This window comes from Rattus rattus, chromosome 11, assembly GCF_011064425.1.
Source record: "Rattus rattus isolate New Zealand chromosome 11, Rrattus_CSIRO_v1, whole genome shotgun sequence".
Lineage (NCBI taxonomy): Eukaryota > Metazoa > Chordata > Mammalia > Rodentia > Muridae > Rattus > Rattus rattus.
This window is the reverse complement of record NC_046164.1, coordinates 10,138,932-10,150,200: the sequence shown is the minus strand read 5'-3', so window position 1 is coordinate 10,150,200 and position 11,269 is coordinate 10,138,932. Positions and strand designations below refer to the sequence as shown.

The 11,269-nt window shown below is 45.6% G+C and overlaps 1 pseudogene; it reads right to left on the bottom strand.

The window, feature by feature from the left end:
• Positions 1 to 6,234: 6,234 nt before the first annotated feature.
• LOC116912798 lies at positions 6,235 to 6,633 on the bottom strand (annotated as a pseudogene).
• Between the last annotated feature and the right edge of the window lie 4,636 nt (positions 6,634 to 11,269).

Genomic DNA, 11,269 nt, shown 5'->3' with positions numbered 1-11,269 from the left:
ACCTTGGATACCGTTGGTAAACTTTTTTTTTTTTTTTTTTTTTTTTTTTTTTTTTGAAAAAAAAAATAACCAAAATAAAGGGGAAATATGGTTTGGTTTGTGTTGAGTCTCAGTTAATCTAAGTCTGAAGAACAACCATAAGGGAATTAGTTGTATTGTTCACACCAAGGCTCTTTAAAATTACAATTACCCTGTAGGCATATTTGTAATTGGAAAAGAAGGAGTTGGCTTTTTTCATATTTATTAGATCGACGTTTGGGAAAATGAATTTTTTACTTCATCTGCAACAAATGAGTCCTAATCAGCTAAGTGGCTTTGGGCTACTGTGACTTCTCTTTCTCATTTTCTTGCTATTTTTGAAAAGGCCTCTCCCATCTGTGGTACTCGCCCATCCTCCTGAATGGACTCACATCTGGCTTCCTTTGTGGCTGTCGACCCTTCTCTGGTCCCTGTATTCTTCATGGATATTTGGTAGCAGATTTTTTTTTTCTCTCAAGAGTTTCAATTTATATGGGTGTCCCCTTTCCGCTCTGTGTTCTCAGGCATGTAAAATCACCCCTAGTCTAAATGACCCCAGTGGAACTGATCTAACCCTGAGCTGTGGTTCCTGCATTTCAGTGGACATCAGAAGGCTCCATTAATACACAGTCTTCTGATCTCTAACGGGAGAGTCTCTGATTTCATAACTCTGAATTAGTTGATATCATAAATATTGCAAAATAAGTGGGAGACCAGAGAGGATCCCAGCTCTTGAAGATGTCATTGTGCCTAAGGCACCAACCGTGGAGCATGCTTGGCCCTGACCATCACAGAGATATTAACCGTTTGAGTTCTATAGACAGTTTGCATTGCAGCCCAATGTCTGTAATGAGAGAGAATAATCGGGCCCACTCATTCTCACAAGGCTCAGCATAAGAACGTGGTTTCCCCAAGGGAAATGGGAGTCACAGGTAATGTGGTTACCAAGGCTCCTAATCTCATTTCCTTGTCCCCAGCAAAAGTTCCATCCCCCTGAACTTCATGTATTATTAGGTTATTAGGTTAAAGGTTATTCCACGACCTTTATCGCTTATCTCACATTGAACCTGCACTTTACCAATTTGGCTGGGCTAACTGGCCAGCAAGCTCCAGGATCTTCCTGTCTCTGCCCGCCCAGCGTTGAACCAGCACACGCGGCTGTGTTTCCTTGTGTCTCCCACTCCGTTCTGCATAGATGCTGAGAATAGAGTCTCAGGTCCTCATGCTTGCCTGACAGACATTTACCAACTCAGCCATCTCCACAGACCTTACTTATTAAATATTTCCTATCTATCTGTTGGTAATGGAAATGCAGTAGATTCTTATGACTTGATTTTATATTATTCAGCTAAGAATCTCTTACCCATCAAATGGTTTATTTACATTCATTCATTCATTCATTCATTCATTCATTCATTCATTCATTCTTTGAGGTAGGGTCTCACCATACAGCTCTGGTGGGCCTGAAACTCACTATGTAGATCAAGCTGACCTTGAACTTGATATTTGTCTGCCTCATTCTCCTGAGTGCTGGGATAAACGGTGTGTACCATAGCACTTAACTCAGTTTTTTTCTTTTTTTTTATTCTTTTTTTGAGCTGGGGACCGGAACCCAGGGCCTTGCGCTTGCTATGCAAGTGCTCTACCACTGAGCTAAATCCCCAACCCCCTCAGTTTTTATTCTTAATATAGCCATATCATCCTTGAATGGACTATTTCTTCCTTTTAATTCTTAAGCATTTTATCTATCATCTGTCTATCACCTATCTATCATATGCCTCATCTATCTATCTATCTATCTATCTATCTATCTATCTATCTATCTATCTATCACCTATCTATTATCTATCTACCTATCACCTATCTATTATCTATCTATCTATCTATCATTTATTTCTATCATCTATTATGTATCCATCCATCCATCCATCCATCTCCCATCTATCACTTTACCGGACTGATTAGGGTGTCTAACCAATGATGAGTATGGCTGCAGATGGCAGGCAGTCTTGGCTTAAATGGTTCTTTTAGTGTTTTATGAGGTTATAGTGTTTGCTAGAGGTTTTAAAGGCTATTCTGTATTCAATTAAGAATGTCTGGCTTGGCGCAAGGCCCTGGGTTCGGTCCCCAGCTCCGGAAAAAAAAAAAAAAAAAAAGAATGTCTGGCTTGCTAAGAGTTGTTATTGTAACAACTTTATCAAATACTGTTTTTGATTATGTCGAGATGCTTATATCGTTCTGTTAATCTTTAACGTGGTGAATAATATCTTTAATTTTCTAATGTTAAGCCAGTATCTCACAGCTGGGATTAATCCAACTTGATAATGTGTTCTTCGTATCTGCATTGTTCTAGTATTTGGTAGTAGTTTCTTTAGGATATTTGCAGCCATGGTGCAAACACGGGGCTGGGCTGTGATTTACTTTCTCTTCTGACAGTGGTTAGCACTGGGTTTTCTTGGGTTCATAATAGACTGAGTTGATTTATAGATGCGTCTCCCCAGTCTCTGCCTCTGTAGTCAAATGGCATTCTCTGGGCATTAAGATGGATTGTGGTCCATCCTGATTCAATACGACCTCATCTCAACTTGATTGTATTTACAATGACCCAAATACTGTACATTCTGTTATCTTCTTCAGTCCTAATAACCTCCCCACCTCCTATAAGAGGGTATGTTTCAATTGGGAGGAAATAGCTTCATAGCACTCTGCCCTTTCTGGCAATGCTGGCATTCTGCCAACCTCTCCTCCCCGACATCCCTGAGCTCTGGAGGGTGGTACAGAGGTATGATGGTTTTCATCCTCTGCGGCTGAGCACTGGCCCCCTAGGCCACAGCAACTGTCACTGCTTAGTGCTGTGAGCAGCTATGAGTCTCTGCTGAAGCTACCACCCACTGGGAAGGGGAAACTCATGCCCATGGCCAAGGTTGGCAGTAGGAATGCACAGTAGGAGTATACAGTAGGAATATACAGTAGGAATACACAGTAGGAATACACAGTAGGAGTATACAGTAGGAATATACAGTAGGAGTATACAGTAGGAATATACAGTAGGAGTATACAGTAGGAATATACAGTAGGAATACACAGTAGGAGTACATAGTAGGAATACACAGTAGGGGTATACAGTAGGAATATACAGTAGGAGTATACAGTAGGAGTATATAGTAGGAATACACAGTAGGAGTACACAGTAGGAATACACAGTAGGAGTATACAGTAGGAATATACAGTAGGAGTATACAGTAGGAGTATATAGTAGGAATACACAGTAGGAGTACACAGTAGGAATACACAGTAGGAGTATACAGTAGGAATATACAGTAGGAGTATATAGTAGGAATACACAGTAGGAGTATACAGTAGGAATACACAGTAGGAGTATACAGTAGGAATATACTGTAGGAGTATACAGTAGGAATACACAGTAGGCACACATAAAAATGCCTAGAAAGCTGTTTGACAGGCACACTGCATCCAGTTAGGAAAACAATAGCAGTTTGCTTCCCACTGGGCTCATGACCCCAGCCATGAAATTTTGCACTGGTTTATAATACCAGACATGAGTTTTGTCCTGAGGCCTTAAATCCAGCCCCAAAGCAGTTGGTTATAGCTACAGAAAGCTATGCCCGATTCTCTAGCAAGCACACCTTGTCTGTCACATTGATTGTATAGCACAGAGTCCATGACGGAGCAGGATTGTTGGTGAGATTGTTTTCCAGTGGCCTACACAGCGTCTCCCACCACCTTGGAAGCCACTCAGAAGGAGGGAACTTCAAGTTTAGCCCCAGATTCATCTCTCCATGTCCTACAACAAAGTATGATGTCATCTGCCAGACCAAGGGCCTTTCTGGACGATACCTCCTGGGGTAGCCCACTTATGGCACTGGAATTCTCATTCGACAACCTTGTAGCTCCTGGAAGGGCCTTTTTCTACCAGTATATGGTGCCTTCGTTCAGGCTCTTTGATTACCGTTTTTTACTATTCTTCCAGATGTTTTTCCAAATCTCTAAGACACTCAAGGGTTAGTATTAGATAATGAAACACTTTCACAGACGGGAAGCAGGCTCTCTGAAGGTTTGCCACCATCTGTTCTAAGCAAGTGCCTTAACTGGTCTTAGCAAAGTCTAATGTACCACAAAACATTCACTCCTTAAATTGTCAAAAGGGCAATGGCGGGTAGGCTGGCACTGATGGAAGACGCTATCCCATTTAGTCATCCGTGATATACAGGCATCTTAAGGTAGACACACAGCTTCTTTACCTGGGGTATCGCTGCTGCCACAGGGCCTCAGCACCTCTCTACCCATAACGGTTCTCAGGGGGTTGGGCTTGCACGGCTAAGGCAAGGTCAGGCCCTAGTGGTAGCAGGGCCACCCACCTTCTAACCTGTCATGCCTGCTGCTGGAGTAGGCTTCACGCCTCCTACAAGCACAAAGGCAGCACCATGGCCCGTGCCCACCGCTGGTCACACCAGGCTGCTGAAAGGAACTCAGGCTGGACCAACAATCTTCACCCCGTTGTACTTCCTTTCAGGGGAGAATGCACACGTGGGAACAGCTGCCCCTTCAGGAGAAGTTCAGTCTTCTCACTTGTACAGTTCTACCTATCACTTACGTCTTATGCGAATGATTGCCCGGTTTGGAAAGCTTTCTGTTAATATTTCCCTAGTACCTCTGGCTTCATGCTTCCCAGACAGACGTGTTTGACTCCTTTGCCTCTCTTCTTGATTGCTTTATCACTTAAAAAACCCGATTACCTGCTGGCTTAAATAATTCAGTCCTGCTAGAACCTCCGCTCTCTTACAAACATCACGAAGCTCTCACATCACAGGACTCAGCAAAGCCACCAAGGCCTCACACTACCCTGGGGACCCTGCGTGTTAACTTCTTTCTTAAGTGTCCTGTGGGCACAGGCCCATCTGCCCAATGAGCTGGCTATCAAACACCTTTGCTTCTGTAGCGCTCAGTGCCCACATAAATTAAAGGAATTAGGAGACAAATGTGCGTGGACACATGTCCTCTGTATCTGTCTCCAATTTGACAGGGGAGGTAGAAGAGGGAAGATAAGAGGGGATGCACAGGAAACTGATAGTTAGAGAAAAGCCTGCCTCTAACTTAGGAAATAATGAAACAGATTCCCACAGCCTGGTTCATTAGACCTGCAGTTCTCAACCATGGGTCATCACCCCTTTGGCAAACCTCCATCTCCAAAAATACTTATATTACCATTAGTAACACTAGCAAAATTACATTTTTGAAGTAGCAATGAAAATACTTCTATGGTTGGCCATCACCATAATATAAGGAGCTGTATTAAAGGGTTGTAGCATTAGGAAGGTTGAGAACCACTGCATTAGACCATGGGACACAGGGGCAGAGGGGACCACTGTGTCAGGCAGCTGCAATTACCACCAGCTTGGTCTATTTTAAGTTTTAGTGATGATGAATATTTTAGATCAGGCATTAAAAATTTAGGTTACTCTCCAGGGCCAAGTAGCGGACGCAGAATGTCCAGGGTTTATATTTTCCTTTTTGATTTAGCACAGATTTAACAAGAACGGGTCATTTCCGTCTTACAGGTTTGTTCAACCACGTGGGCTGTTTTTTAGGTGCAGATTTTCTCTTCTAACAGAAGAGGGCAACTCGTATTTCATGTGGAGCCATCTTTCGTGCTTCTCATGTCTTGGGAGTGCTCCAAGTCCTGTTCCCGCTGCTCCCTGATGCCTCACCAAGCCCTGGACTCAGGTTCCCATGGTCCCAGCCACTCTCTGAGTGAGCGGCAATGTCAGTGCTTCCTCCGTTCCGGCAGGTATCATTCACACGCAATGTGACTCCCCAGTGTCCATTACCAACTGGGTCTCTCAGCCATTCACTTAGAGGACCAACCATACTTTATTAAGTGCTTTGGAAAATCGCTTACGGTAGGAAGATCAGCCATGATACTTAGTATGATATGACACCTTCATATAACTGGCTCTTACATTAGTTGGCTACAATAAGTTGGCAAACTAAGGGCAGAAGAAAACCAGTGTGAGTAGATTTTTGCTCACTCCTATAATATTTCTTACATGCTAGATTCTAAGCAGCATGGGAGCCATTTAATATGCCAGTCACTTATCCTACTAAATGTTACATGTTGCTTAGTAGTGTTTTGTTTTGTTTTGTTTTGTATTGTTTTCAGGTTTCTTGAAAATATGGCATAGCAGATTAAACAGCTCAACGTGGTGTTTTGAAATTCATCCCAGCCGTAGGCTGAGTGACCTGGAGGTTGGAGAGACCGCCAAAGTCCAGAAGCTTCAGCATTTCCTTGGTGTCAGGATCTACCTCAGTGATCTCCTGATCTAGGGCTGAGACCTTGGGAGCCTAATTATCTCTCCTCGCCCTCTCTTCTTCCTGCAGCTTGATGGAGATGCCTCTCACAGGACCTCTCTGAATCCACCTCCTCAGATGCGTGACGTAGCCGGCTATCTTGTTCCGAAGGTTTTTGCTGGGGATGATGGCGATCTCCTCGCACACGTGCTTGTTGGTGTGGAAGTCATTACCCAGGCCTGTGTAGTACTTCTCGATGATGACCCGGGCCGCCTTCTTCACAGTCTTTGTGCGAACGCGACTCATGTTGACAGGTCTCGGTAAAAGAGTGCTACTTAATATTTTCATTTAATTATTTTGTGATTTTCTTTTTGTGTGTGAAAATACTATATAAATAGGGACCCTATCATTTAGATATCCAAACATACGCTATGTTCTACAGAATGAGTTAAAGTTTAATTGTAGCTGCTACAGTCCATAAACATTTCCAATGTGCCATGAGATGGCTAATTTCGATTGTCAACTTGATTGGACCTGGAATCAGCTAAGAGATGCCTCCGGTGGATTTTGCCAAAGTATTTCTAGGAAGGATTGGCTGAGGCTCCTCCCTAGCCTGGGCAGCACCTTGGACAGTGACCCAGACATAGAGGACCCTGAAGGAAAAGCCATGATACTTTTACCTGCCATTCTTTGGCTCTTGGCTGGCGAGTGAATCTACTCTGCTGCAGCTGCCACCACCCCTGTCCGTCACTGACAATGGAATTCAGCTTTGTTTGGATGTTCGCTCTGGACTAGAGGCTAGTAATTCTCCAGGAGTCATTTAGGCCTTCCACACAAGACTGGTACTATTGAGTCATCCAGCCTGTAGACTGAAGAGCTACAGGTTCTAAGCCTTTCCAGTTTGCAGACAGCCATTGTTGGGCTACCCAGCCCCTACTGTGTAAGCCAATTTGATAAATTGGTTTTGTTCCTAAGTAGAACATCCATGCTTTAATGGATGTTATATTGTACAGGTTGAACATTACATTGTGAAGTGATAACAAATAATCTTTTAAATATTAAGTTTCAATATGAATTATTATTGTGTAACAGTTTGCTCTGAGATGAAAACATTCCATCTCATGCAGAAGCTCCTTAAACAGCAAGGTAAAAAGATCTCAAAACAAAACAAAACAAAAAAGATCTCAAAATAGCTTCAGGAAGTCCCTGAAACTGACCAAATTCACTAGACCCCTCCTTGTCAAGAGTAAGCAGACAAAGCTGAGAGTCTCTCTTGGACAAGCCGAGCTGAAAAGACAGTCTATACCAGCTCCCCAGAGAAGCCAGCCAAACTGCCTGGAAGAGGTTTAGACCTGAGGTACTTGGAAGAATAGTCTCCAACCTCTTCCACTCCCTGCAGGCTGTGCAGTGTGCTCCAGGTTGCCAGCTTGTGAGCTATCACTCATGGGCCTTGGTGATGCAGTTTTGTGTGTGTGTGTGTGTGTGTGTGTGTGTGTGTGTGTGTATTTCTGCTCCTGTAACTAAGCCCTCAGTCTCATTTCTATAGTTATAGTAGCCCCAATAAAGTTCATTGGTTCACCAAGTTGGACTTTGGTGGTTTCTGCACTGCGGTCTGTTGTGGGCTCCCTATCTGGGGTGAGTAGGGACATGTATATAGCGATCCCACAGGAAACGTTTAGTCACACAACAGAATTGATGCCTGGACAGGGACCTGACAGAACCAAAGATGAGGAGTGAGTGCATGGTCCTGGCTGTGGGCAGTGAGACATGCAGCTGAGGCTGAGTAGCCTGAAAATGGAGCCTCCTGGTTCTGGGCAGTAAGGGGTGCAACTGAGCAGCCTGGGGAGGGGGTCCTGGCTGTGAGGAGCCCAGAGACGGGGGCATCTGCAGAGGGAATTCTGATGGAGTTGTCCTTTCCTGGTGTGTGTTAGGCTGAGGAGCCCAGGGAGGGGGACATCTGCAGAGGGAATTCCGATGGAGTTGTCCTTTCCTGGTGTGTGTTAGGCTGAGGCGCCCAGGGAGGGGGACATCTGCAGAGGGAATTCTGATGGAGTTGTCCTTTCCTCGTGTGTGTTAGGCTGAGGCGCCCAGGGAGGGGGACATCTGCAGAGGGAATTCCGATGGAGTTGTCCTTTCCTCGTGTGTGTTAGTGTGCCTGTGTCCCATGGTTGCATGGTTCTTGCTTGGACAGTGCGCAACTAAGGCTGAGCCCTGAGGAGTAGGAATGTCTGTGAGAGGAATACCAGGATGCAGTGTGTGAAATGGTGTGGCACGCCTGCTTGATGAGTGGGGTCCACTATGTGAATACAGAGATGGCCTGAAATCAGGTAAAGGTTTAGAGGAAACTTTGCAGTCTGAGATGGTAGCCAAACAGGAACTTGATTGCGTAACAGAGTAATTGCAACAGGAAAGGGAGATGCAGCAGCATCCTCCGCATTAGCCTCTGACCTGGCAAAGAATGTCGAGGTACTGGCTTGCCTCTCTTAAGACTTGGGGGCCAGAGGGAAAAGGGAGCACAAGTTAGATCCATGCTCAAAAGCCCTTCCTGGGATCCAAGAACTTGGAGCCCATGGGACGATTCAGAGATGAAGAGGAGAATGTTCTAAAAGCAGTAGGATATAGCCTGCAAGTCTGACCTTTAATAGAAAAACAGGGATCTGTAACCCAGCATGGAGACGGGAGCATTAAAAACAGTCCAGTACGAGAAACAAGTGTGGTCAGGAAACACTCAGTTCTGGAGCTGCCGCAATTGGGCAGACTTTTAAACAAGCCATGAAAGTGCCTGTCTGTCACAGGCAGTGTAGGGGGCTGTGGGAAATGTGATCCGTCTGACTGCTGTGAGGGTAGGAAAATCGAGAAACTTAACGTCCCATCCCTCCCTACGGCAAAGGCTGCATAACCGGAGACAATGTGAGGGAACCAGTCCCGATGAGCGGGCTTATCAGAGCCATTAGGAACACTTGGTTAATCTGAAATCCCATAAGTGCCCAGGAATGGAAAGCAGTTGGGGAGGGCAGATGCTGCAGAGGGACCCAGAAATAAGAGAAAGCGTTTTGACTGGAGATCATTGTGCTAGATAGAACTGAAAGGACCTTGTCAGCACAGGCTACCCCAAGACCAGTCTCAGATTGCTCCAGAGGGATAGAGGGCAGGGAATAAGATAAAGACAGGAGATACAAGAGGAGGGAGAAGGAAAAAGGAACAGAGGAGAGGGGGAAGGGGTGTTTGCCCCAGAGGGACAAAGAACAGCCTTTGGATAGAGAAAGGACAGACTAGACAAATGACAGTTCATAAAGGGAAAAGGGGAGGATGAGTTGGTTAGTTTTGATTGGACATGTTAATTAGTGAGCTGAAGGGGGCTTTTGATTGCTGGACTTCAGTACTTTGAGAGCAGGACCTTGGTGGTCAGCCTCAGGATGAGGAAGTGACCAAATGAAGAAATAGGCCTCGGGGTGGACAGCTTCCGGAATGTAATCTAGTGGCTTTTAACAGGGCAGAGGCTGGCCAGAGTCCTTCCATGTTCACAGAGGAGTTAAAGACAAGGTTGATCCAGCAGGGATCTCAAGGCTCACATGGATTTTTAGTGGCTCTACTGAGCCCCGCTGTGGGGCGAGCGCCTTTTTAAGTGCGAGAGGCTTCAGCAGATCTCAGGGATGGGCACTAACCTGTAAGGTGAGAGGGTAGCTGAGAGGAGATAAGAAAACAGTAAAGCAGAGGAACAGGTCGGTCTGGGCTGTCAAAGATGAATGCATGTGAGGCTCGAGTTCCTGAGGAAAAAATCGATAGAAAACCAAACTGTGTGCTGAGGGGTCTCGGCAAGGCTTTAGGGCAAGGAGCAGTTCACAGCGTATCTGTGACAGCAAAGACGATGGAGCCTGTCCCAAGGGTGGGTACTTATCACCCCCAGAATAAGGAGGATAAATTTCCCTCCAGTCCAAGGTTATTCTAGGGGTAGAGATGGTTTGCCCAGCCAGGGCCTCCTCCAACAACCAGGTATGGTGAATGGGGAGGTTAACAGCTGCGGGGCTAACCCAGGGCCTGTCTAACCCAGGGAGTCAGCAGACGGAGCAGAGGAGAGCAGGGCCGTCGTGTCCACATTAGGTCTGAATTGATTCAGTTAGGCAAAGTAATTTTTCATGGGCGGCTCCTCGGAAGAGCTCGAGGATATGAAAATGTAACAGCTCGGAGAAAATGACCAAGCATTACAGGGAGCCAGATAAGTTAGAGCCCCTATCCACCATCCTTTGGACTCAACCTTGGTCTGTGGAGAAAGCAGTGGCTATGAATGGGTGAAACCCTTTCCGTCTGTGTTAGACCTTGCTGTGTTCCACTTGAGTATCCTCTTAGTTGTGAACTGGGCTCACCGGACACTGCTAAGAACAGAGGACCACAGAACTTTCAGAGAGCTCCACCAGGGTTATCTTTGTAACCCACTGTTGGTTATGGGATGGCGGCTCTGGATGCTGCCTTGTCCTGCCCATCATTTGGAAAAGCTTTTTCATAGAGATGACATCGTGCGAACCTCTGAGTGTTTGGCAGATTTGGGATGCCGTTGGTGAGACGACCAGGTACGGTGATGCTTCTACCTACATGGCTGATGAAACAGAAAAAAATCAGAAGGTTCCTTATGTGGGTAGAAAAAGACACTCCCAGAGGACTTAGGGTTACTGAATGAAGAACCCCAGAGCCAGAAGTCAGCCTCCCTGTGAGCTGTGAAAGGCAATTACTCCTGCTGCTGGTTGAATGCCAGAACTAGGGAGTAAGACTCGGCTGCTCGACAGACTGCGTGCTTTGACTGTGGGACGTGGAGAAATTAAGCTGGGGCTGAATTGGAGACGCCCACCCTGCTGGCTGTCTTTCCTAGTGCCAGAAGTGGCCACACAGGCTTCTGGTGTGTAGCTGTTACCAACATTCCTGCTTGCCTACGGGTCCTGCATGCTAA